The sequence below is a fragment of the Mustela erminea genome, chromosome 8 (genome assembly GCF_009829155.1).
Source record: "Mustela erminea isolate mMusErm1 chromosome 8, mMusErm1.Pri, whole genome shotgun sequence".
Lineage (NCBI taxonomy): Eukaryota > Metazoa > Chordata > Mammalia > Carnivora > Mustelidae > Mustela > Mustela erminea.
In genome coordinates this window covers 71,722,469-71,747,863 of record NC_045621.1, presented here as the reverse complement: position 1 = coordinate 71,747,863, position 25,395 = coordinate 71,722,469, and the positions used below count along the sequence as shown (strand labels likewise).

Here is a 25,395-nt window from a genome sequence, read left to right as displayed (position 1 = left end):
AGTGGCTCTTATCCATGTTCTCAACTACAGATAACTGACACAGACAAAAATGAACACAACCAGATCTTTGGTCTGTATAATTCAAATAGGCATCTTAACTGATATTCAGGAGGACTCTTTTTCTAACTAAATTAACCAGCTGATTCTGGTACGATGCAGACCAAACCCCAAAGCCCTACATTTCTTCGTCAATACTATGTGATTGTACAACAAAGGAACCAAGAGCATTGGATTCGTTGTGTTTAATGTGTTAAATGATACTTCACCGATTCACCTAGGTTTTCCTGAACAATGACACCTGTTAACCAGAAATGTTTGATTTTATAGGCATTTTTCTTTTACCCAGGGGATATGAGTATGGTCCTCAGGTTAAATACGTTAGCTAGTTGGAGAGGACAATCTTTTGTCTATGTCTCCATCTGCATGCTTACGGCGACATCAAAAAAGGAATCATGATGAGCCTGTTGGTATGTGTAATGAGTTGCAGTGGCTCTTCTCCCAATAAAGGGTGTGTTCAGACTCCGCTTATTTATAGACCAATAAAAAGAAATTTCCACTGTTCTCTTCAGCAGGCTGAGGATAAATAGCTCTTCCGTTTCTAACATTTAATGGTCACAGACACAAAAAACAACTGCTCTGAATATTAAGCCAACACACGTATTTTTTTTTCTCCCCCATGAAGGGGAGAAATCCTTGAATATGAAACAATGGAAGATTCAGATATAATCTTTCCCATTTTAGAACTGTTTTATTGCAACTTGTTTTCCTTAACAAAGGGACATTCTGGCTTCATTTGGTTACTGGATGGAGCGTCAGCTCACGTGCTGTGAGGATTTTCTCTGTGACCAGAGAGATTCGGGCTCCATGGGATGGACTCTCGGTCGCGAAGGCCACGGCCGCAGTGCCCACTGCCCTCTGACGAGACAGCTACTGCCAGCTCGGGCTGCTCTTCGTGGGCACGTGTGCAGCAAATGCTTTCTCTTTTCACATTCTAGAGCGAGGAGCAGCATCAATTATCCCCAATTCTTGATTCTGTGATGAAGTAGCCATCTGGTCTGATAGCACAGTGACAATGATATAGGAGTGAACACTCCGTGCTTGGTCTACTGCACAGAAAAGGACAATAGGACATATTTTAAAATGTCAGGATCCATCAGAAACATGTTCAGGAAAGTTTGCATTTATGAAAATAGATAGTATTGAAGATACATCATGATGCAAATCTAATTAGGGCTGCTGGGCAGCTGAATTAAATTAAGAATAAATCTGAATTGTTCCAATTAAAACTGTGGGTTCTTTTTTTTTTTTTTTTTTTTGGCTGCAAAAAAAGTTGCTTTGCCATCCTTTGGGGGAAGTTGTGTTACGAAGGTTGTTGACCTGCCTACTCCTCTCCTGACACGTGATGTGGACCTGAGGCTGCGCATATGATGAGTCTGGCACTTTCCAGGTAGTTCTTAGTGAAAATTGTCTTCAGCACTAAATCTGTGATAAGGGGTCTATATTCCTGGGACGGGGGGCTATTGAGATACCACATGGTGTGTGAGCATGAGGTGTATCGACAGAACAGTAAGAGGTTTATTTTTCTAATGGCCTCCTGTTTAACTTATTTACCTCCAGTTCATTCATTCAGTACTTTACAGGTATCAAGCAGGAATAAGGTGTCTCATTGAAATATGGGGGAGGAGAACAGTCATGTATTTTGATAGTCCTAATGTGGTTGATGAACATTACTTTAGTAAGAGAGATCTGCAACCACACGGTGATTGCCTGTGAACAGCCAGAGTCGGTGTCTGCATCATTGCTGTGGGAAGCCAGTCAAATGAGCATCATGGGTTCAAGATCTTGGGACAGATGAGAGGCTAGCTGAGGGCTGGTAAGAGTCCTGCTTCCTGGGTGAGTGTTGCAGGTGCTAACGCCAGCTTGTTCATGCTGGTAGAGGCACAGAGTACAGAAGATCTGGGGAACTCAGCTATGACTGAAGCAGTGGGAACCGGGAGGTGCAACCCAATGGGCAGGACAGTGCATCAGTAAGTAATGAGTAATAAGGACAGCCTCCAACTCTCAATGGAGGACAACTTGAATAAAAATTGAATATTATCTTAATTTCTAATAATCTCAGCACCCTTTCTAGTTGGAGTCCAGATATGGGGAAATAGTCGTTACTTTTCTTTCTGAAGGAGTAAGGAATTCACGTAATCAAAGAAGAGTTCTTGAGTATCTGTTCTGGGCCACAAATAGCTCGAATTCACCACATACAGACCCATCCCATTACCTTCTCCACACTTGACCAGCTTCTGCTCTCTCTCAGTGGATATGACCCCATCATTACCCAGTCTCCTAGGCCTACAACCTGGAAGTCATCATGACTCACTTGTAACTCTCCCACCCCACCATCAGTAGCAAGTCCTGCACAGCCCATTGCCAAATATTGGAGCTCTATCCTCATCACTACCATAATCCCCCAAATCATTGTCTCTAGACTGCAAAAGCCTCCCAGCTGATGCTTCACAGATGAAAATTTATCATGTGTTGTCATGACTATCAATCCCATAGTGAGACTACATTGACTCTGAAAGTGAATCTATGATTCAGCCACTGTCCATTTCCTTAGCCTCATCTTTCTTCCCCTCACCCCCCTGGAGTGTCAAACAGCACAGCCATGCTCATCAACTTGAATCCTGACTTTGTCTCTGACTGTAGCCTTCCACTGGGCCCACTGGGGTCTTCTCATTTTCTTCATTTCAATTTCCATCTAGATTAACAAGAGTTTCCACTTCCTTTCTAAATGTGGTCCAAAGGATAAACCAAACCCTTGGTCCACCCCCAAGAATTTTGAGACTGACTTCTCCAAGTGCTGAAATAGTGAGCAAGGTCCCAGGACCTAGGCCAATCTTCTCACTCACTCTTCTGTTCTTATTCTAAATGGTCAGTATGCACTTATAGTCCCTTGCCTAGGAACCTTACCTCCCCCAGCCTTCAGTCTGCTTATTGTCATGCTTCCTACCAACACACAGCAGATGATCTCCTGATAGTCTTACCAACTTTGAGAAGAGCATTATCACTCTACGACCTTTCTGAGCAATGCCTCTTGATCCTGGTTTCCCTTTGGAGAAAACAGATTTGCTTTTTCTTTCTTCCTTCTTCTTTTTTTTTTTAACCCCCAGAAGATTGTTGGGATTCTGGTGTCTGGCACCATGAATAGCCTCTTATTTCAGTGAAAACCTACTTCCTGCCTAAGTGGGGTATGTCTTTGACCATATCATTTAAACAATAAAACAATGCCTTAATCAAAAAATATCTTAATATCCACACAAGACTCACTCATAAAAAACAAAGGAGGAATTATTTGATGAGACAAAGTTATATTGTTTTTATGTGTATAATTATAAGCATGGATGTTATGTATTCATTCAAATATGTCCTATACACAAGACCTTATTTAAAAACAGTGACATTGATAGAACCTACATTTTCACAGGAACAGATGTAAGAAAAGTCTGCACACTCCCTCAGAATGCTCTACAGTGCCTGAATCAGAGACATGTGCTGTTCGCTGAATATGCATGCTCCCATGTGCCCACTGGGCCATGAACAAGAGTCACTCCAAGTTGAAGCCCTCAAGAGTCAATGTTCAACTTTCTAACTCTCTTTTCTTTCTGACTCTCTGTATCTCTTCAGCCATGATACAAGGAAGAGTAGGTACTAAGGTGGTGGAGGTATAAGGTACAAATGGCTTGCATCTCTATGTTACAGAATGGAGAATAGCTACTCCGAAGAGTTAGCTAACATCACATTGGGACTTAGCATGAATAAGAAATAAGCCTTTATTTTGCTAAGTCACTAGGACTCTAGGGTTATATTTTTATTACATCAGAGACCATGCTATCTTGACATATACACTCCATTATCTCAGATTCCAACACACAGAGAATATGGAAAGATATTTTTAAATTGATTGAGGTATTGATATAGGGAATCATGCCAATTAATGTCAGTTTTTATAAAGATTCAGTTCATCTTATCTGAATATGCTGAAGACATGGGGGAACAGTGATAACTAGCCTGAGAGCTTTCAGTGCTGGCCTGATATCTAAGTTAATGTGAACTTTTATCAGTGAAACTTAGACAAGTTGGGAAGTTGGACTCACACCAAAAACACATGCATTGCAGCAAATCATTTTGAAGACTCAGTAGAAACTTTAAATATTGGTTATGTAAAATGAAACCTTTTATAACTAAATCTGATTTAGGCTCAGCTGTTCAAAAAAGATTTAAGGCACAATTTATTCGATGGAACTATTTGAGACGCAGACCTATTCAGTTTGGGAAAATGAGTTCCATATTGAAGAAACTGTTTTCCCGCCCATGGTGGATATATAATCCATATTCAGCCACTCATATCAAAGTCTTGGTCTTTGGAAAGATGTTGAACTTGTATATCTTCTCCTTGTTGTCCACTTGTTGATTGCTTATGATTTAACTGCCTCCCTTTTATCACCTTTAAAATTTTGAACCAGCAAGCCAGAAATAGTTACAGTTTCAAGAATGTTTCTTGGTCTTCTGTTTGTTACCAGAGTAAACTTTCAAACATATTTTTTAAAAAATTTTGTAGTTATGTATTGGGGAGATAGAATAAAGCTGGGGTGGGAAAAGAAGGATTTTATCAGAAAATTTGAGCTAAGAATTGTTATTGACATTAAACATTAAATTTGGTTCTGAGTTTCCTAATAGTCAAAACAAGAGGGCAACCTGAAAAGTTTTCTAGCTTTCTTTCAATTTTGACAGAAACAATGCTAGCAGCAAGGGTTACTAGTTGACTATTTAGATCATTAAAAAATTATTTTTGTGGTCTGATTGCAAGCAGCACTTGATCCTGCCTAACCAGAGGAATTCTCTACAAAGGTTATCTCTGTAAAACTAAATTAATTTACCGGTTGAATGAAATTGTTTCATACTATAAATTCTCTTTGAATGCTGAAGTGAGGAAATTATATCTGAGAAGTAGAGAAACAAGTTTAGCAGGATAGAGACCCACCATTTTTAAAGATTTTTCTCCTGGAGTCAATTAATCGTTTGCCTTAGTGTAGATTGTAGTTAGCAGATCCCATGTAGAGAGAGTTCTGGGGGAGTCTACAAAATGTGTAACGATCATTGCAGTACTGGGGAAAATAGCTCACTTTGATGTTAAAGAAAATGTTCCCCTATGTGAGCAATTAAATCCTGAAGTCTTTATTGACCATGTTGTCCTGCTGCAATCTGTTCTAGTATATTTTTCATAAAAAGAGTTGTTTCGTAGAGATAACACATTTCTTGGTGATGTCCTCCAGAGCCATTTTATCTCTCTAACTTAGCTGGCTTTTGTGACCTTCATGGTATATTTGTAAATCTAAAAGAAGATGCCAAGTTACCCAGTCACCAAACCCAGGGTCTATTCTAATACCATGGTTCCTTGTACATGGTTAATGGTGAAGCCAGCCCAAGAGACTGGCATTGGGTCCCAGAAGGTCACCTATGAAGTGGTGTCCTTGCTTCATCCTAGACTAGAGACCTTTGTTTTAGCGCCGCTACTGCAGTTGGCTGCTACTACAGAAAATTCTTGGCTCTGACCTGTCACTGCACTCATGGCCTCTGTAATCCAGGAAGGCAGACAATCTTGGAGTTTGGTTTGACAACAGTGCTCACTCTATTGGCGCCCCATAGAGACTGTTTGCAGTGAGAAGCTAACCAGCAGTACAACTCTTGACCCCCGGGGCTTAGACAGCAAGTTGTAGAGACCCTTTCTGAACTCAGTTCCTCTAAGAAGAAGGGATCTGCCTGGTACAGGTATTGTGATATTCCCAATGGATGCTACTCTAACTAGAGTTCAACTGGGGGAGAAAAGTGGTAGGGAGGGCATAGGAAACGTAGGTGAATCTTAGATCCTGCTTCTGGGGAAAGAAACTCAGACAACACATCACATGGAGAGGGCTCACCGGTGAGTGCTCTTAAGAGACATGCCTATAAAGGAATGAGGGAAGAAGGACTGGGCGAAAGGGCAAGTTATACTGTGATGAAGTTGTAACAGGAGTCTCAGATGATTTGACAGGGAGGTCTGGAGCTGCAATGGCCTTTCAGAGATGCCCCCAAATTGGAGCAAGGGTGCTGGGCTTTGTGCCCACGTATAGTCTAGGCATTAGATATGGGCTAACCCTGAGGAAGCAGCTAAGCTTGAGCAAGGTGGCTTCCTTTGGTCAAGGGCAATTTCTGAGGAGGTTCTCAACCATGAGCTGCCAGCAAACAACACTTCTGGAAGCTGGAGGAGGAATGACCCTGATCTTTTAGGACCTTGGTCCAAAAGGAGGAATCTGGGTGGCACACCACAGCATTATTATACCCAACTAGCTGACTTTCTAACCCAATACCTTCATATAGACAATTAAGAAATATGAAAGGGGGACACTGGGTGAGGTGCATAAACAATGAATTTCGGAACACGGGAAAAAATTAAATTCAATTTAATTAAAAAAAAGAAATATGAAAGGGAATCATACATTTAAGGAAAGGAGGTGGTGGATAACTACTTGAATCTTGATCCATACTGTTACAAGGACACATATAAAGTAAAGGGCTACTTGGTAAATAACAGTAAGCCCGTACTTCTATTAGAGGAGTGAGTGAAATGATTCCAGGATTCTCAATAGCTATTAGAGAAATTGTTCTTAAAGTGGTAGTGGTTAAGTAGGCAGGGGTAATTCTTGCTTACATGACCTAGTAATAATCAAGCCATCCCAGGTTCACATATGAGAATCTTTCTGGCTTGGAGTGGACCGTATATTGGTTATCTTTCAGACTACACTTGACGTTTGAGGTCTCTGGGAAACACATTATCACCCCATGATCATCTTGTCCCCAGACACAGATTCAGCACTTGGGCATTCAGAAGCTGACCTGATTCAAACCTCTATTACTAAGAAGCACTATATGACTATAGCCCATGGAGCCCTTCACAGCTAACAGTTTCAACCTGCCTGACTTCTGAAGGTCATTTCAAGTCCTATACTATATTTGAATAAATAAATATACATATGCATTATCAGAAATTCAGGCAATACAGAATGATTTAATGAAGAATTAAAAATTAACTTTTGGGGCACCTGGGTGGCTCAGTGGGTTGAGCCTCTGCCTTCTACCCAGGTCATGATCTCAGGGTCCTGGAATTGAGCCCCGCATTGGGCTCTCTGCTCAGCAGGGAGCCTGCTTCCTCCTCTCTCTCTGCCTGCCTCTCTTCCTGCTTGTGATCTCTCTCTGTCAAATAAATAAAATCTTAAAAAAAAAATTAACTTTAATCCCACCATGGCTGACATAATGGTGTACATTCATCCTTCTAGTCTTTTTTCCCTAGTCATAGGCAAGTCCTATTCTAAAAAATGATTTCACCCTGGAGGCATACACCTTTGTATGCAAATCCCGGTTCCACCACTTACTCATGGTGTGACCTCAAGTAGTTGCCTCTTGATTTTTCGGTTCATGTATAAAATGGGAATAATTACAGTAACCTCATGGAATTTTATTAAGCTTTAAAACAAGGTGATACGTGTAAACCATATATCCCATCACCTGGTACAAAACAAGCATTCAGTAAATGTCATATCCTTTACTGCCCCACCCAAGGGGCTAAACTGGAAAAACCACAAAGGATTCAACTTTGAGAACTGAGTTATGATCTGAGAAAAGCCTCCTTAAAAACATCTCAAGCTTCATTGCTTAAATTAATTCCAAACTTTTTCAAGCTATTAAGAGGCAATGCACAATTTGATTCAGATATGTAACATAAGACTATGTAATTAAACATATATATCCTGAAATTAATTTTACATTCACTTTTATAATACAGTACACTTATATAGAATAACACATGGCTCTTGATTAAACAGCAGACTGTCATTCAGTCAAACAGCTCAAGATAGATCATAAAACGTGAAAATGCAGCATCAGCACCAAAATATGGTTATGGGATTTTAATATTCACTTCCACGCTCTTACCTAGGTAGCATAAAAATGGATGTTTCTGAGATAAAATGTTAAGAAAATGTTAAGCATTAAGTATATCACATTTCTGCTTAAATGCTATTGGGTCATCTAGATTTATTGTAAATAAGACAAGAGGAATTTAGAGATTTGTCTTTCAAAGTAAAGTTAATTAGGACCAATATAATTTTGGTTTAAAAATTTCAATTACGGAAATAAAAAACTTTTAAAGGCATTTGAGTTTATTATTTTCTATATTTCTTATTTTATTTTCAAAATAAAATCTACTGAACTGTGCACATATTATGATAGAAATATTTTCAAAATCTCTCAACTCTAAATAATCGAAATTCTTGCACAGTTGGGGGAGTAGGGAAAAGGATAAATGAAATAAAGAGATGATTCTTTAAAGTCTGGTTTCATTCTTTAATGTGATTTTCTTCCTTTCTACAAACCTTTATCTGAGCAATAAAAAAAGACAGTCAAATTGGCCCTCCGAGTTTCATTTTCCTCATCTTCCCATGTTGGAAGACCTTTCAGGTAGGGAAAACACTATGCTCGACTAAAACTCACCCACTCATTATTCCTTACATTAAAGTCATTTTCCCTTTATCTGATCATGCCCAAATAAGACCTACCTAAAATACCACATAATTCTAAACTTAAACTTGTTATTGAAGTACACCAGGTTGAGAGATAATCCTCCAGGGGTCTCTTGCATTTCCACCTGCCTTGTTCTCAACTATCTTTTCAAGGATCATTGTATAGAGAAAAGCCTTGGAAGATAGTGTCTCCCTCCCAAGCAGAGGACAGGTTTGTTTACTGTCTAGTATAAAAACATACCGTCTCCCTCCATGGAGGTGGGTCAAATTGGCTCATAATGAAAGATTTGCGTTTTCTAAGCTTGGGGTTCCTCACTTGATACAAAGCATTGTATGTATGGCATCCATCTGGGCTTTCCCTGTGCAACTCTGAGGAGGGAGAGCAAGGGCAGTGAGTGCAAACACACAGCTCCTACTTCCTGTTCAGCTCAGAGTCATCAGTTCCTTTGTCTCTGACCCAGGAATATCGTGTCTTCTGCCAGCATGTATAAAACTGTGGCAGTATTGCAAGCAGAGTCTGTATCAGACAATTTATAATTCTTGACATAACAATACTTTCACAAATCCTGAATATAAGGGTAGGTGAATTTTAATGAAGTGAACACATACAAGCAAAACCCAAAAAACAGAATGCAACCAGAGTCCCAGGATTCCCCTCACATCCCTACCAGTCACAACTCTGCTACGCAAGGTAATCAACCACTATCCTGATTTCTCACACCATTGCTCAGTTTTGTCTATCTTGAACTTTCTGTAAATGAAGTCATACAGTGTGTCTTCTTTTGTATGGTTTATTTTCCTCAACACTGTTTGTGGAATTCCTTCATGTTGCTGCATATAGTTTTAGTTTCTTCACTGTCATTACTGAAAGGCATTCCATCATGTGAATATATCACATTTTCTGAATTGCATATCTTCTTTTGAATGCCCACAATCCTTTATTGGTAACTTTCCTGTTCAACTACTTACTTTTTACTTTTTTTTTTTTTAATTTTTATTTATTTATTTGAGAGAGAGATAGTGAGAAAGAGCCTGCGCTGGGAGGAGAGAGAGAAGTAGTCTCTCTGCAAGCAGGGAGCCCAACTCAGGGCTCTATCCCAGGACCCCGGGATCATGGTCTAAGCTGAAGGCAGATGTTTAACTGACTGAGCCACCCAGGCACCGCTTTACTTTGTGTTTTAGTTATTAAACTACGTGTTGTTTCCTATACTAGATTTTTCAACCCTTGAAAACTTAAGCCTCAAGACAACCTGAGCAGTATATTAGTTAACTCATTCATTCATTCATTCATTTAATCATTCTACAGATACTCAAAGAGAGTCACTTATGTCTACAGTATGATAGATGCCAGCACTGTGCTCATCTATATAATAAGTACTAGAAAGCATTTGGTGAATGATTGAGTAGTTAATAAGCAGGAAGCAAAGGGAAAGAAGGCCACAAGAAAATGGCTGACAAAATTGAACAGAGAGAATGTGTCTTGACTAATGTAGAGTTGATTGTGTTTCATGAGGAATGAGACTAGTTTTGAACCAAGATTCAAGGACTAATATGGCAAACTGCCTTGTAAAATCTTCACAAGATTGTCTTCTAGGCATTTTTCAAACTTTACAAAAGTAAACTTGTAACTTACATGTCCTCAAATTTGCTCCTCCCCAAATTGTTCCCATCTCATTAAAATGTACCTCAATCCATTCAGTTGCATCCAGCATCATTTTCTCTTTCCCTTATTCCCACATCCAGTTCAGTAAGCCCTACAGACTCCATCTCTAGAACGTATCCCAAATCTGTACATGGTCCATCTCCACCGCGATCAGTCTAGTCCTGAGAGTTTCCTGGCTTTTTCTCAGCCCCTGCCACATAGCAACCACAGACAGCTTCTGAAACATAAATCAGATCATGTTATGTCCTCACTTCAAACCCTCTGATAGTATCTCATTGATCTCACAACAAAATCTAAATTCTTTACTCTGATTTTTATGGCACATTCTGAACTGTGAGTTAATCCTGTCCTTTCTTACTGAGTTCCAGCTACCTGGCCTTTTATTTGGCAAGCTTATCTTGCCTTATGGTCTTTGTACTTTTTCCTGCCTTGTGCTAGATGCTTTTCTTCCTGATCCTCACAAGACTGACTCTTTCTTTCCAGCCAGCTCACAGCTTAAATATCACTCTCTCCAAGAAACCTTGCCTAAACTTCCAGTCGAAAGTAGTCATCCAGTGACCCGCTGTCACATCACCATATTTTAATGCTATGGGTAGCACTTTCCTTCCCTGGTATTTAGTTTCTCATTTTTGTGTCTATTTTGTGTCTGTCCCCCTCAACTGAAATGTAACTTCCATGAGGCCAGGAACCTAGTCTGTCTTGCTCACCAAGAAAGAAGTGGAATGAGATTAGGTAAACACACATGGAGGCTTTAATTTTATTCACAATGTCCTGTTTCTTAAACTGACAGGTACACTGACATTAATTTTATTACCCTTTCTACAGGATACATACATTATATATATATTTTTTCATATATTTTATAATTACAGAATTATATTAACTATTTTATAATTTAAAAAGTAAAAATATAATAAAGTTAAATTATTTACTTAAAACTAAAATTTCCATGTTCTGTATTATACTTTCAGAAAATATTTTGTCTGATTTGTTACCTAAATAGCTATAGGGCTATGAACTCTGTTTTCTATTTGGATATTATGATGGGTTGAACTGTGGTCCCCCTGAAATTGTTTTGAAATCCTAATGTCCTGCATCTCAGAATGTGATCTTATTTGGAAATAGGGTCACTGCATATGTAACAAGTTAAGGTGAAGTCATACTAGAGAAATTTGGCTCCTGAGCCAACATGACTCATGTCCTTATAAGATGATGGCCATGTGAAGACAGACAGGAGGAGCTGAATGATGCCTTTATGAGCCACGGAATGCCTGGAGCTACCAGAAGCTAGGAGAGAGGCATGGAGCAGATTCTGTCTTAAAGCCCTCAGAAGGAAGCAATCTAACCAGCATCTTGATTTTGTACTTCTGGTCTCTAGGACTGTAAGACAATACATTTTTCTTGCTTTTAGCCTCCCAGTTTGCAGAAATTGTTATGGCAGTCTTGTGAAAGTAATACAGTTGTGTCTGAGGGCTATAGATCAAACATGTACATTGTTGATTTAGGTTTTTCTATGACAAGAGTGAGATCATACCGGAACCAACAACGAAATCGAGTTTCTCTACTTTTACAGTCTTTTCCTTCTGTAGGCCCCAATAATGCATGTAGTGATAACACAGTGAGCCTGAGAACCATTCCCAAATTTGAGGGACTTTAGAACATACTAGGGTATAGGAGAAAATTAAATATCTCATTTTCCCTGGGACCTTCATTGCCATTGGTTGAATCAATCATTGAGCTGCCTTCATAGCTATTATTCATAGCATGTCTGGTACCATTATGACCTTTCAGATCTTATTAGTTTAGTTGAAGTTGATAAAATTATATTTACATTGATCTGTAAAGGGCGGTGTGTTTGAGAGCATGCTTGGATGGTGTTTACCAAACGGGGTTGATGGGGTAAACACAGATAAAGAGTTAAGAGTGCTCTAGAGTCAGATGGATGATAAAGGCAAATCTTATTTAAGAATAATTGATTTATGTTACCCATAAATCTGAATTGTATCTGGAAATGCTCCTTTATATCTAATCGGTGTATAGATAGGGTTGAAATAAGAATCACATCTAATCTCTCAAGATCACTTCTTGACCATGGAGAATAGTTACTTCTTTGTTTTCAAGACGGAAATCTTGAGAAATGCCAGTGTGTGACAATAGTGCATCCTATGTTCAACTCCCAGTGGCCATTCAATAAATATTAAATGATGTCCCTTGGAAAAAATCTCTGACAATGTGAGAATTAATATTCACTATTGTTAAGATTTTATCTCAAGAAGAGGAGCTTGGGAAAATGGCAGACTAGGAGGACCCTAAACTCACCCTGTCCCATGCTTAAAACTAGATATCATTCACATCCAAGTATATAAGATTTTATCTCTACATGAGTCACTTGGACTTGGTCAAAGGATTTTACTTGGTTGGAGGTTTGGATTGGTGATGGCACATGTGATACGCGCTTAGATCGGAGTAGCTTCTGAATCACACATGGTCGGATAACCTCTTTACAGATGACTGATGGACTAGTGGCTAAAAGCACAAGAATTGGAAGCAAATATACTTGATTTTGAATCTTGGCCCCATTCTTTACTGGCCACTGGCCTTTAGGTAAATTATTTAACTTTGCTATGTTTCAGACACTGACCTGCAAAACAAGAATTAGTGATAATGCCTACTTATTAGAGGTCTTGGGAGGATTAAGTGGGGTGAGGATGCAGACACGAGAGGGTGACTGCTGCTAGAGTGATGTGATGTCTACTCCACTGTCCACCAGACTGGCTGATACAAGAGTTTCCTATAACCGAATTTGTCTGCCCACCTGTGCCTCCACACTCAGCAGCACTGGGTGCTCACTTCTTGCCCCAACGGGCAACTTGGAATTCACGTCCAAGCTGTAAGCAAGCGGCCCTTCCCTGCTTTTATTTCTGTGCCCTCTTTCCCCTCTCTCTCCTACTCCTGGATCAGTGGTGGGTTGCCAGGGAAAGGACCAGCAGGCCAGAGGCAGCTTTAGGGGAAGTAGTATCTCAACTGTACAGTAACAGCTGCAAAGAGACCCTGCTTCCTGGCTCTGTCTTCCCTCCTGCTGCTCTGCTCTCTTGCACGCCTGTTTCTCCTCAGCTCCCTGTAGCAACCTGTGGTTTCACCTCCTTCTGCTGCATGTTTTCCCGTCATTGCGGAAGTCCAGTACCAAATCCAAATGTATAAGGTTCTCAATTGGAAACGATACTATTAGCAAGGACTACTGACACATCGGATGGGACTATGGCGGAGGGAGCCCTGGGGCAGAATCTAGAGACTCTCTGCAGGGCCAGGAGTCAGCCCTTCATTGGCTGGATTCTTGGGGGTGGGGATATCCTGGAGGGCCTCTAGGAAGGGACAGAGCAACCTGGTAGCAGAGGCAGCCATCTTGGCAATGGAACACTCCGAGGTCTCGGGGCAATGGCTATTTATACAGATTCCTTCAGCTGTTAGGCTGTTCCCAAGCATATGAGTGAAATACCAGCCCTGATTCCAGACTTCTCTGCTTTCTTAACAAGGTATCTTTTCATTTTCCTTCTTTCCCCTTTCTCCCCTTCTCGGTTTGCCTCTGTCCACTATTTCATCTGGCAAATGTCAAATCGCACACATACCGGCCAACATACCCATTCCCTCCCGTGAAGAAGCCAGATGCATATGGACTTGGGAGATATGAAGGGGTCTCCACTGGTTTCCCAGGGTGGCTGTAACAAAGTGTCTCATAGTTCTGGGGGTTGAAAGTCTGGGGTTCAAGTGTTGGCAGGGCCATGCCCCCTCAGAAACCTACAAGGGAAGCAACTTTCCTTGCTTCTTGCAGCTTCCAGCAGCCCTGGCCATTCCATGGTTTGTGACAGCATAGTCTCTGCTCTGTCTTCACAGTGTTCTCCTGGGGTCTCATCACCTATCTTCTTTCTAAATCTGTGTCCATTTTCCCCATTTTATAAGGACACTAGTCATATTGGGCTAGTGTGCCCCAGGATGATCTCATCTTAATTTGCTTAAATCTGCAAAGACCCTGTTTCCAAATAAGGTGACATTCCTCAGAATGTGGGTTAGAACTTCAATATATCTTTCTTTGAGGAGACACAATACAGCCCGTAAGAATGGTCCTTTCCCACTAGGTAGCCCTTGGGTACAAAACTCGTGAAATTCTCTGTTCGTATGCCAACAGCAAAGCCCCGATTTGAAAACTGAGAGCATTTGCATTCTACTCAGACAAAAAGCATGCTAGGCTAGGGACAGATTGAGAGAGCAGCAGTGCTCATTAAGCTTCAATGCTAAAAAGCATTTCAGAGGTTTCTGTAAGCGACCTACCACGTTACAGATGAGGAAGCTGGAGGGCCAGAGACAGGCTTTCCCTATTGTAAGGACCATAACCATGAGTAGGACCCATGCTTCTTTGCTCCCTTTCACTATTCTACTCTCACAGGTAGGGTGTTGGGGGGGCAGTTAATATATTTTTTTAAGATTGTATTTGAAAGAGAGTGAGAGCAAGAGAGCACAAGCACACACAAAGGGGGAGGGAGAGAGAGAAGCAGACTCCCCACTGAGCAGGGATCCCAGAGTGGGGCTCGATCCAGGACCCTGGGATCATGACCTGAACCAAAGGCAGACGCTTAACCGACTGAGCCACCCAGGCACCCCAGGTAAGGTGTTGGTTTAACCAACATTGCATTTGCCTTCTTTGGGGTCCTACTTTAATCCATTTCTCCCCTTACCTTATCTGTGAGGACATAGCCTTTAAGATGATCCCTAAGGAAATACTTCTCAGAGACACCAGTGTATCCAATGAGTAATAATAGGAATCAGTGGGTAAGGCATTCTAACAATCCCCAAATGTGTTTTTAACACTGTTATTGTTGTTTTAACATTGAATACACTTAACCAGGAAATTCAACTTCTTTCTGAAGCATTCCAACTGTTGTGTTTATACCCAGTTGCCACACAACATTTGCTCCTACTGTGTTTTAGTTGGCAAGGGCTGGAGGAAGGGTTTTTGTAGCCAAGTAGCCTCAGATAGGGAATCTTTCCAATCCCCGGGGACATGGCATAGTTCCAGAATCAATAGTCACAGGGACAGATGCCAATGCTCATTTTATCCAGTGTTTTAGCTAACCTTGGACCAACCCTCTAGTTAGACCCTGAACCTGGGTCGGAAGAACCAGCTGAAAAAATAGAACCTCGAAAAGCTTATAGATAAATAAGTGAAAGCTGCATTTTTTTTTTCCATCAGGGAAAAAAGGGAGAATCCTGCAGAGGATATATTAAATTTTCACTCTCCCCCCTGCAAAAAAATCTCAAATACAGCCATGTTGCCAACCCCCTGAATTAAAAATGGATAAACACAGTCAGTGTTTTACTATTATTACATATTTTCCAGGCTACAGAATACAGGATTCTGTCACCACCACAGAGTATTTCCTACTTTCATTAGACAATTTGGAGGCTGTGAAATGAAAATATACTTGATTTAAATAGCAGTGTATAAATCTGACATCCTTCTCTAAAAGACATATCATTTATTTATCCAGCAAACTTTGACTAAGCACCTACTATGACATACCAGCCCCGTGCTCTGCCCTGTGATTCTCATCTGAATGAACGTGCACCCCGGATGTGCTTACAGATTGTCAAGCCAGACACTGTGCACCAACTCGAGCCCACTGTGTCACTTGCTGGAATAAAGGTGGATGGGCAAGTTTAGGGGAGTGTGGATGAATGATGAATTCTGCCTTTGAGGGAGAAGTAGAAGATGGGGACGTATGCCAAGGAAGGGTCAGTCCAATCGGTATTTCAGAGAGATGGCTACATTCATGGTGGGGTGGCCGCAGGCAGGAAATGGTTTCCCTCTGTGCATCTACTCTGGGCCCCGGCATATTACATGAATACTTAAAAATGTCTTCAGTGGTGTTCTTTCTCAGAAGGTAGATGAATATGGAGAGGTTCTTTGTGACCATGCTAACATACACTGCAGTGAGAAGGCCAGGACTCTGGGCGGTGTGCCTCACCTTTCTTTTTCTTCCTTCCTTCCTTTGATCTTATTTATTTGACACAGAGAGAGAAAGAGCACAAGCAGAGGGAATGGGAGAAGGAGAAGCAGTCTTCCCACTGAGTGGGGAGCAATGCAGGACTCGATCTCAGGACCCTGGGATCATGACCTGAGCTGAAGGCAGACACTTAACTGACTGAGCCACCCAGGTGCCCTGTATCTCACCTTGGGCTGGAGCAGGTTGGGCTGGAACATTTCTGATGCTCCCTTCCTAATATCTGTTCAGGCACAAACTGCAATTGTCCACTTGTCTGGACAACCTCTAACTGAGGATGCACCAGGAACTGTAGTTGTGGCGAGGTGATGAGGGCAGTAGAGAGGTAAGGAGGAAAAACGGGGGCGGGGGGAGAGTGGGACCAGAGAAGGGGAGGCTGCAGGTGTGGATTGCATCTGGCTTCGTTTCGATATTGCTCTCCTGGACTCCAAATGAAAACTAGAACTGAACACCCATGATTAAAAAATGCAATACATGCTAAGAAAGTCTAAAGTAATTTACACCAGGCATTAAAGTGTTTTGCATGAGAATATAGTATGATGGAGACAACCGAAGAATTATGGCTTTCATTAAAAGGTTTGCAACTCAGTGTGCTGTGATATAACTATAGCAGTTTTTCTGTCTTGGTGATGGTTTTTTATTTTAAACGCTGCCTTCCAAGCCAAGGAATGTAAATGCATCGGGAACACTTGGCCTCGGGGTTTTAACTTACTGCCACCTCTTACTAATCACTTCCTTTTAGGACTCTACCTGCTGATGCCAAGGTGAAAGGTGACCAGTTACACCTCCATCGCCCCTGAACCTCATGTATCCTGAGCCCAGCCATAAAGTAAACTGTCATTGCTTTCTTCATTATTCAAAGTTCGCATTTGCTAGTTCAAAGCCCATTGGAGATTATGCATCAAGAATGATATACATTAAGGTTGGGATTAAAGGAAAATCAGTTACATGAAAGGAAGGTGTTTTTGCCACAAATCTTGTGTGTGCATGTCAAGAAGTATATTCATTGCCTAATTTAAAAAGAAACCAGGACAACTCCCAGAGATATATACCTGCATCTGGCCAGTCTTTCAATAAAGACGCTTTCTGTTTGAAGTTTGGCTGTGAAGTTAGAGGAAAAACATCCTTCCCTGGCTAGCACATGCAGCTTGTTTAAAAAAAAAAAAATTGCTAGGTGGAATTCTGATTTTAGGAACTCATTAAGAGTAAAATCAAAAGTTGATTCATCACGGATATGCTTAGGGTAGGAAAACTAGGCTTACAAGTAAGATAGATTTAGACTACCTCTAAGGAGAAATTAGATGAACTTTCACAACCTCTTTTAACCCAATGATGCCATAATTTTATCAGTTATTGTCTAATTATATTCATGATCTTGTTGGCCTGTTTGGAGCAACCATTCATTGACTTGATACAAATCTTGATGATGCTCAGTTGGAATCAGGAGAATGACAATAAGCCAGGCACTGCATTAGATGCTTTTCATGAATTGTTCCATTTAATCCTCAGAGCAGTCCCTTGATTCAGATGTTCTGAGTTTCTACCGTGCCTTGTCCTCCCCGGCAGGATTTGCGTATTCCTTGGACTATCTTTAAACTGGGTACCTGTGGTCTCAGATCTGATGCAAAACCGAATCTGGAACTCGGTGTTCGAGTTCTGTCCAATGTCTAGGACACCGTGAGGTCCTACATGTTAACCAACAGAAAATAAGAACGCCTGTATTTTGCTGGATTGGTTTTGTAACCTATAAAGAGAATATAATGTGCAAACCAAATGTGAGACTGTGAATTTATGAAGATGCTGGTGCTTGGGAACGATTCTGGCTCCAGAGGCTGAGTGCTCCGGGTCTCTGTGATGTTCCTAATTCCATCCTGGCTCCCGGCATGTCTGGCGTTAGGAATGGGTTTGATAAATGGGGGTGGAACCGAACTGAGGCCAACTAACCTCTCTTCCAGGACCTCCTCAAGGGCCCCCAGTCCTCTTGCTTCCAAATACTATGATGGGAAGGTCAGAAGGGCAAGACCTTTCCATGTGTTTCTGGCATTCTCTCTGATCAAGACTTGATAAGCACGAGTGTTATCTGAGGCCTCCAAAGCAGATGCTCAGCATCCATTTCTGCTTTTAACTCAAAGGCAGATTTTGCTAAAGGACTTTTGGGGTCTGGATGGGAGCTCTGTGATCTGTAGGATTTGAGGAGAAGCATTCAATTCTTCTGTAACTTGGGGAGGGTGCAGAATATTTCAGTGGGTAAAACCAAGTGGAAACCGTACCTCTGTCTCATAGTTTTGCACCCAGCTTAAGGCATCTCGTCACTTCCATCTGGTTTTGCTCTTGTAGAACAAAAACATCAAAGCAGACTTGGCAAGGATCATCCCCCAAATATGCTTTCATTGTCTATGTCAGTGAATCTCTGCCCAGTCAATAAAGGGGAATGTTTTACCATGGATAATGTCACTTGCTTCGTGGCAAGAACTAACTTAAGCAACTGTACCTAATCCCAAATAAACCCAATGGTTTTATAACCAAGGAGAAAGCAAACATTTACGGAGTGACTTAATTGGATCCAGGCATTTTATTTCCTGCAACTCTGTTTCTAAATATCCACCTTACCAGTGAGGAAACACAGGCTCTGAGAGATTAAACAATTTGCTCCTGATCACAGAGAGTATTGGCTGAGTTAGTGACTGAGTTGGGATTTGTACACAGGTCCATTCGAGAAGGGAGTTCCAGCTTTTCTGCCAAACTCTAAGACCTTTATTTGATCTGCAGAGACACAGAAGCACTGACTCATGAGTCTCACTCACTAGCCCGGCATGGCATGAGTTACTCAGGGCTGTGCCTGTCTGTTCTCAGGGGGCCCCTGCAGTGTGAACACAGAGGGATGGCCTCTGGGGGTGCTGGAGAGCTGGGTGGGTTCTGGCATGGGCTCACCGGAGCACTCAGCAGCCCTGGCGAGCCTGGATGGTAGTTGCCATTATTGTTTCTGACCATACAATGCCAGGCCAAGCCTTGGAGACTCTAGATGGACACGCCTGTGTCACTCTTCCTGCGAGATCCCTGGGTTGGGGGTGGGGGGCAGCAGTGCTCATGAATCCTGCGCAGCTGCATCAGCACCAGCTGGCAAACACACTTTCAAATACACAATTGCCGTTATTCCTTAAACACTTAAATGTATACTAAATTGCAAGTCAAATACGCCAAGTTGAATGTGATTTTAAGGTTATCCACTGCCCAAATACTATCTTTAAATGAAGATGAGTGCCTATACTGTTCGAATGAACAGTATATTTGTATTTGTAAACAATCCACTCTCTAGCTTGGGGAACCTAGTAAATGGGTGGAAGGAACAGAATCAGTGTGATTTTCTATTCTGTTGGCATACATACGTTTTTAATTAGCTTGAGTGTCTATTTCTCAGGTTGATTAAAAATACTATACAGTGAATAGGCATGTATCATTATACACTTGACATGTATACATACATGTCAACTTCGCAACTGATTGGCAGAAATGGACAACCCATTAGATGGGGCAGTAGCCTTGAGTTTGTTTCAGACATGAAGAAGAAGCAATAGCACAGGGGCGCCTGGGTGGCTCAGTGGGTTAAAGCCTCTGCGTTCGGCTCAAGTCATGATCCCAGGATCCTGGGATGGAGCCCCGCATGGGGCTCTCTGCTCAGCAGGGAGCCTGCTTCCTCCCCTCTTTCTCTGCCTGCCTCTCTGCCTACTTGTGATCTCTGTCAAATAAATAAATAAAATCTTAAAAAAAAAAAAGAAGAAGAAGAAGAAGAAGAAGAAGAAGAAGAAGAAGAAGAAGAAGAAGAAGAAGAAGAAGAAGAAGAAGCAATAGCACAGAGAGGCCAACCGTCTGTTTCAGAGTACACAACAGGCGATGCGGTCCGACACATGTTCTGGGTCTCCAGCCAGAGCCAACTTAACTTAAATAACTGATAAAATGTCAGGAGGCACAAATTCTAGTGTGGCACTACAGAAGGTTTTCTGAGAAATCATGCCTATATCCACATGAATTCTTGAAAGTACAGTTGGTAACAAACATAAAATCTAACAAATATGTGCAATGCAAACTCCTTCTTATTTTTGCACTCATTTCACAGCATCTTGATGAAGGCTTTTGCCTTTGAAAAATATTTAGGTCTGGTAGCTATAAATATTTTTCTTTTCTTTCAACGGGAGCATTTGCTAAGTATCTTTCTCTATGGCACCTGACTTACGTTCTGCTCACAGCCACACTGTGAGAACCGGAGCTGACGTTCAGGAGGTTTAAGAGGTTTGGATAAAGCCCAAGGGTCAATAAGTGATAGAGCCAGCCCTGGGACTCAAGTCTCTGCTAAGGCACATGCTCTTCCCAAGTCTCTGCCCAGAACCTGCTCAGGAAGGCTCTCTGAGGGTCCCCTACTCCTGTGACTGGGAAAGGACATGAAGAATGTGAATGAAGAGAACCCATGCTACATGTACAGAAGTTCTTACAGGCCCAGGGTTGACCTCCAGTAAAATGGCCAAGTGTGCATTGGGTGGTTTGGCTACAGGTGCAGGCTTCCCCTCCTCCAGGGTCTTCTGGAGTCCATGACGATCACCCACAGCCCCAGAATCTCATTTCTGGCCTGTTTGCTTTTTTGACCCAGATAAAATTTTCTTACTCTCTCCGTCCTCAAAATCTTCAAAATATCGATAGTTACCACTTCTAAAGTATCTATAGCTACCAACAGATGAACAACTAGTGAATCTGATAATCCAAGACTGTTTTTGACTGTGACCCTATGGAGACATTCTTATCCATAGACATGACTGCTTGGTTGGAAACTTCAGACATGGCTGCAGATGAGTGGAGAAATCTTAGTAAGATTGACAATCATACAGTAGCCCACTGTTGCTCCGGGAGTGGACATGTCTGGCCTTAGACTCCCTAGAAATGTGTGCCATGCCCTTGTCTTAAACATATCAAACGTTAGATCTGAGAATAGGCTGCATGATACATTTTTGGTTATAAAGAACAGAAAAGAACTTAAGCTAGCCAAAAGGGGAAAAAAAATCACTCTAAGCATAAAGATAGGAGAACTTGAGGAGAAACAAGCAAAGGTTGAACAATCACTTCTCAGAACAAGGGAGAGGGGGCTGTTTGTGGGACGCGGGAGTAGGAGTTCAAAACATTTGTTTTAGTAGTACTGTGACTTGGTTCCCTATACCCAGACTAATTCCTTCCACTTGCCCTTCCCCTGCTGACACAGAAGTCTTCCAAAAGCCAAAATCTGATCGTGACACTGCTCAGCCCAGAGTTTTAAAAAAAGGAGCCACACTGAGCCAATCTGAGTCAGATGATCACTTTGAGCTAATCAGCTCTAGCCTGTGAGGGTCATGAGGTCCATACATAATGTGGAGAGGGGAAGGGTTTACAAGGAAGGATTTCTACTGGGAGGCTGGAGTGACCACCCCTTGAGTCAACTCTTCTGGTTTCACAGGGGTGGAAGCAGGGGCCTGGAAAGGTTAAGTGACTGCCCCAAGGCCAAATGCCTACTAGTGGAAAAGCTGAACTAAAAGATGGGCCCTCTTTACTCCTAGGACAGTGTGCTTTGAGCTATCCTTCGGCCTTTGTCCTTTGCATGTTTCATGGCTTCAGTCTGTCTTTCCTCCCACTTGCCTTTCCCCCTGCTGACACAGAGGTCTTCCAAAAGCCCAAATCTGATCGTGACATTGCTCTACTAAGTAGTCATCTATCATTTCTAGTCCAATGTTTTCAGCACTGCATGCAAAGTTCTTTAAATCATGCCTCATGGAGTGTAGTAGTCTGTTTGGGTTGCCATTACAAAATATCATAGCCTGGGTGGCTTAAACAACAGAAATGTTCTCATAGTGCTGGTGGTTGGGAAATTCAAGCTCAAGGTGAGGGCAAGGTAGGCTTTATTCTGAAGCCTCATCCCTTGGGTAGTAGGTGTTGGGAGTCTCACTATGTTTTCACATGACCTCTCTGAATGTTCAAGGAGAGAGAGAGAACTTTGGTGTCTCTTCTTCTTTTTATAAGGACACAAACCCTATTGTATTAGGGCCCCATCTCACTTAACCTTAATTACTATATAAAAGCCCTGTCTCCAGATATAGTCACTTTGGGGATTGGGGCTTTAACATATGAATTTGGGGGGAACACAGATTAGTCTACAACATGGACCTTGTCCCATTCTTCAACACAATCTCTTCCCCATTCTCTTTGCATTCAGACACTGGAACTACTGCACCCCAGTCCCACAAGCCTTGCCCTTTTACATCCCCTCCTCTCGCAATGTACTCTCCCCTTTGTTTTCTGCTTGTGCTTCAAGTCCCAACTCAATGGTTGTTGTGCCATGAAAGCTTATGGATGGACATCCTCTGGGTAAGATGCAGCCTTGCCACGCATGTGTGTTACATGTGGGTCCTGTGTGTAGAGCATGTGTATATATCATTGCATTTGCCACATTCTAATTGATTAGCTCATGCATTGGTCTCTCCAAATAGAAGGTGAATTCTTAGAGGGCAGGACCTCTCATTGATTTTAATGTTTTCTCCCTATTGCCTGTCCAGCATTTGGCACATGGAGGTACTGAATAAGTATTGGTTGAATAAAAAGGCAACATGATTATAAAAAAGGAAAAGACTGGTTAGAGTACTCTTTGCCTCCATTTCATCAGCATCTGTTTCAGGGGGAAAAAATTCATGAGCCATGAAGGTATATGTGTGTCAGGAATTGGAGGGGAAAGAAAAGAATGGACATGAGAACATTTTTCTAAAGTGATAAGGAAAGCAGAACCTTCCTTATTCACTAATGACCATGGGGAGACGCACTCCAGATTACAAGATTTTGCATAGTGGATTCCTTGTGCATAGGCAAGGGATGAATTTATCTTACTTTTTCACATTGTTCTCTAATATTGCTACGAGACCACACCAAAAAACTGCAAAGGGAGACCTCACGAAGCACCTCGATAGGCAGATGAGAAACAAACATGATAAAATACAAGAGTACCATACCGTAAGACTCACTTTTTCATTCACCTTGACAAGGGTAATGTAATTTTAATTACTAATGATAATATATATTGCCCACTAGTAAATGTCTTCTGGTGTATTTTGTAAACCTTTCATCTTAGAACACCACACTACTCCCAAATTTGTTCATTAAACCTTTTCTACAAACCAAGAGGTTACTGGCTATCAGGAAAAAATGAGAGAGTCAGTGAATTAGCAAAAAGGAATTAATAACTTCTTATTGTAACAATCGTATACTTTGAAAAGTAGAGCACAAGATGCAGTGGTCTTCTAAAATATTTTTATTTAATTGGAATATTATAATTTCAAAATAAATAAATTGAACAAAGGCCATCTTCAAATCTGTCTCAAAATGATTGAATAATTCATTAAAACCATGCTTTATTTTCAAGGTCAAATAAGTAGTATATAAAATGTGTTTGCCAAACAAGCTAGCAGAGATAGACAATTGTTTTATTTTGTTTATGTTTATAATTTGTAGCACTCAATGCTCCTATTGATGTCTGTTTGTCTTCCTAACAAATCATGCACAATTATCAATAAGAATTCAAAGAATGCCGCCAAGGTGTGAAATTATACAAATCATCCCACTGCAAAGAAAAGGCCCTGGAGGTGAACAGAATATTGAATTTTTCAAAGGAAAATTATGTGTTTGTGAGTGTGTGTCACTTGATGAAATGATTGTCATGGGAAATTAAATCTCACCTTGAAAGAAATGAGTAACAACGAGAAAAATCACCATAAATTCTCTCGGTATGAAGGAACTGTACCTTTGTATAAGGGAATTTTTTCTCTAAACCTCTAATCATAGTGTATGATACATGTCAACGACTCTTTTCACCTATGGGTTGATGTAAATATTCACTTTTAGCAGCACTGTGTTCTTTGGGCCTACATCAGATTTGTGGCAAAGGGAAATATAGAACTTTGGCATCATCTAATTTTGTGTCCCCAAAAGGATGGCTCACGGGCAGCCTATATTAGAATCCACTGGGATGCTTGTTGAAAACACAGCTTTCCATCTTCTAATCAAGACCTGTTGAATCAGAATGTTAGAGGCGAATCTCATAATGAGGCACGTTATAGAAGCACATGTCCAGCTAATTTAGGCACGATTTATTTACAAACCATCCAGCTGGTTTCAGGATGGACTTTATATTGGTAGAGTGACATTGAGTGAAGTCTGTCACATTCGCTGATGCTCCAAAGGCTTTTGTGACTTGGAAAAAAGCCTCAAATACAAAATACTTTTCAAAGAAATTGGGTGTTTTAATATTTTTAAATATTGTATATATTATAAATGAAGACATAAATGAGTACTAAGAAATTTAATAAGGAACACTCATGAAAAAAGTTATCATTCACAACAGGTCTGTCCTGCATAGTAAAGCCTCCTAAACATAAAACTTCTATAATATTTAAGAGTTGGTTACTGGATGCAGTGGTGAAAGCCTCATGAGGAAATTCATAATTTCTGAGTCCTTGGCTGAATAAGCTTTAATTTTTAAGACTGCATTCTATTTATTTGAGAGGAACTTCCAGGAATTGATAAATAAAACATTTCAACCTTTTTGCTAAATAAGTATCGCATAGACATTTTATGAGTTATAGGAAGAGCCCAGATTAAAGAGGCATGAATTAATGATGTTTGATTGAAAGAGTTCTGCAGGGTGTCTTGGCCATGGACGTGTGGGAGATCTTGGTGACATCAACAACAGAAATGAAATCCATGATTTCATCCCTGGGTGAACTGCTCAAAAGAATATGACTGTAAATTTCCTTGTAAATATGACCTTAATACAGTGTGCTTTGCGCTAATATTCTTGAGTGCTGTACTTGGATTCTTGGATTTTATGACACTTAGGAGACTGCCCGGCCCCTCAAAATCGCTCCTGGATCCCTGGAAGGGTCCCTGATCTCGGTCTGAGGAATAATCCTTGCCAAAGCTGTGAAATGGGTAAATTTTTCCTCCTTGCACCTATTCTATAACCCATACCTTCCTGTACGGTGGCCTCTGCTTTGGGGACAGGTCA

At 41.1% G+C, this 25,395-nt stretch overlaps 1 long non-coding RNA gene across 1 annotated transcript in view; it reads right to left on the bottom strand.

Annotated features, from left to right (window-relative positions):
* Window positions 1-15,073, bottom strand: part of LOC116597822 — a 34,499-nt gene extending 19,426 nt beyond the window's left edge. Inside the window, exons 1-2 of the long non-coding RNA XR_004288796.1 lie at window positions 15,003-15,073; window positions 10,295-10,462 (exon numbers count right to left, since the gene is read on the bottom strand). This is a non-coding gene — a long non-coding RNA (uncharacterized LOC116597822). The remainder of the gene's footprint in view (window positions 1-10,294; window positions 10,463-15,002) is intronic.
* Between the last annotated feature and the right edge of the window lie 10,322 nt (window positions 15,074-25,395).